The sequence below is a fragment of the Microtus ochrogaster genome, unplaced genomic scaffold, assembly GCF_000317375.1.
Source record: "Microtus ochrogaster isolate Prairie Vole_2 unplaced genomic scaffold, MicOch1.0 UNK310, whole genome shotgun sequence".
NCBI lineage: Eukaryota > Metazoa > Chordata > Mammalia > Rodentia > Cricetidae > Microtus > Microtus ochrogaster.
Genome location: NW_004949408.1, coordinates 45706 through 47600, shown reverse-complemented (window position 1 = coordinate 47600; position 1895 = coordinate 45706). Strand labels below are relative to the sequence as shown.

At 42.6% G+C, this 1895-nt stretch overlaps 1 non-coding gene across 1 annotated transcript; it reads left to right on the top strand.

Annotated features, from left to right (window-relative positions):
* Window positions 1-201: 201 nt before the first annotated feature.
* On the top strand, window positions 202-307 carry LOC113455877. The gene has a single exon (XR_003376815.1). It is a non-coding gene; the product is annotated as a U6 spliceosomal RNA (small nuclear RNA).
* Window positions 308-1895: the final 1588 nt, after the last annotated feature.

Sequence of the window (1895 nt, the reverse complement as noted above, 5' to 3'; positions counted from 1 at the left end):
GCTTCTCTGTAGTAGTTTGGAGCCAAATATCTGGACAATCCAGTTGAACAAAGTGTGCCCTAGCATCCTAACCTCTAACAGCCCTGATTAAAACACATTTATCTACTAGGTGATTTAGAGGCAGTCCTCCCTCAGCTAATTCTACTTTGTGAGACTGAACTATTTCCAAAGCATTGGCAAATCCTTTATAACAGCAATTCAGTGCTCGCTTCAGCAGCACATATACTAAAATTGGAACGATACAGAGAAGATTAGCATGGCCCCTAGACAAAATAAATAAATAAATAAATAAATAACAGCAATTCAACTCTTCTACGTGGTAGCTTAGAAGTGCAGCGCCTTCTTCCTTAAGGTGAGATGCCTTGATACCGTTCACAATTTAAACACAAATGGAGATTGTGTGTAAGTTGAAATGCAAAGTGCTCAATTTTGAGAAGATACTGGAGAAAGTAGGCCTCTCTGAGTATGACGTATTGAAGTTGAGAAGAAAGATGTTTGTACACTCAGCACCCTGCTCCCAATTCTCTAAGCAGATTAAGCCCACAGCATTAGCTCTAGGAATTAAAAGGACCACATGGGACTTTGCGAAGCAGGGAATATGGAGCAAGTTCCCACACAGATCCCGCAAGGATGCACCATGCTGTCTCCCGCACCTCACCCTCTGCTCCTCCCAATCTGGAGACAGCATTCCCTTGCTCACCATGTTGTGGTTCCCCAGTTCGCCAAAGCTCTCAGTTCATCATCTCCCTGCAGCAGCAACTTTACCACAGCATAGGAGACAACTGGCACAAGCTCCTCCACAAAGCCGAGTCTGAAGGCGGGTGCTCGGAAGAGCCCTGCACTGTTGCTGACTGGCAGGTCACCTGGAGGGCCTGATTGGCTGGTGCGGTCTGAGTGGCAAGAACGCTGCCCACAGGGCTACAGTGTGCTTACAGACACAGTACAGTGGTTCCTGGCCATTCCTTCCACCCCAGTCAAAGATGTTTTCTAGATTGGCCAAGCTTTGCATTTCAATAGCACTTGCCCCTTGCTCCAAAAGGAGACACTGTCACAATCTTGCACTCCATAGGAACTTTCCCCTTTTCCTCCAGGACACAATGTGGTTAGCTAGCTTGTACTGTGAACTGTGCTGTGCTAGGTGGATGCAGTGATTTCTTTCCTACAGGGGGATGGGTGCACAGAATATTAACAGCTATAAATAACTTTTAGGTCACAAAAGATGATTATTCTGTGGCTTCATGCTGAGGTCACATGAACTGAAGGTACTTTTTACCTGGTTTTCACAGGGATTTCACACAACAGAAAAGTGAAAAGGAGGAACCAGATCTCAAATAAAATGATTGGTCTTAAACCAAACGATGGCTGGATGATGGCTCCATTGCTTTATGGGTTCTATTTTTGGAAAACGTAAGGTAAATGGACAATTTTCTGAATAGGTACCACATACCAAAATGGAATCAAGACCTGGTGAACAATTCAAATACACCTATAACCTTCAAGTAAATAGAAGCAGACATCAAAAGCCGCCCTTCACCTAACAAAAAGCCAAGGACTGGATGGATTCAGTGAAGGATTCTACCAGAACTTCAAAGAAGAGGTAACAACTATACTCCTGAAATGGTGATAGAAAATAAAAACAGAAGAAACATTTCCATACAAACATTTCCATTTTATGATGTTACAGTTACCCTGATACTAATTCCACACAAAGAATCAAAAAGGAGAATTATATGCCAATCACCCTCATGATCGTTAATGCAAAAATACTCAATAAAATACTGACAAACTGAATCAAAGAACACACCAAAAAATAATTCACCATGATGAAATTAGCTTCGTCCCAGGGATGCAGAATGGTTTAACGTATGCAGCATATGGTCTGTCAATGTAATCCA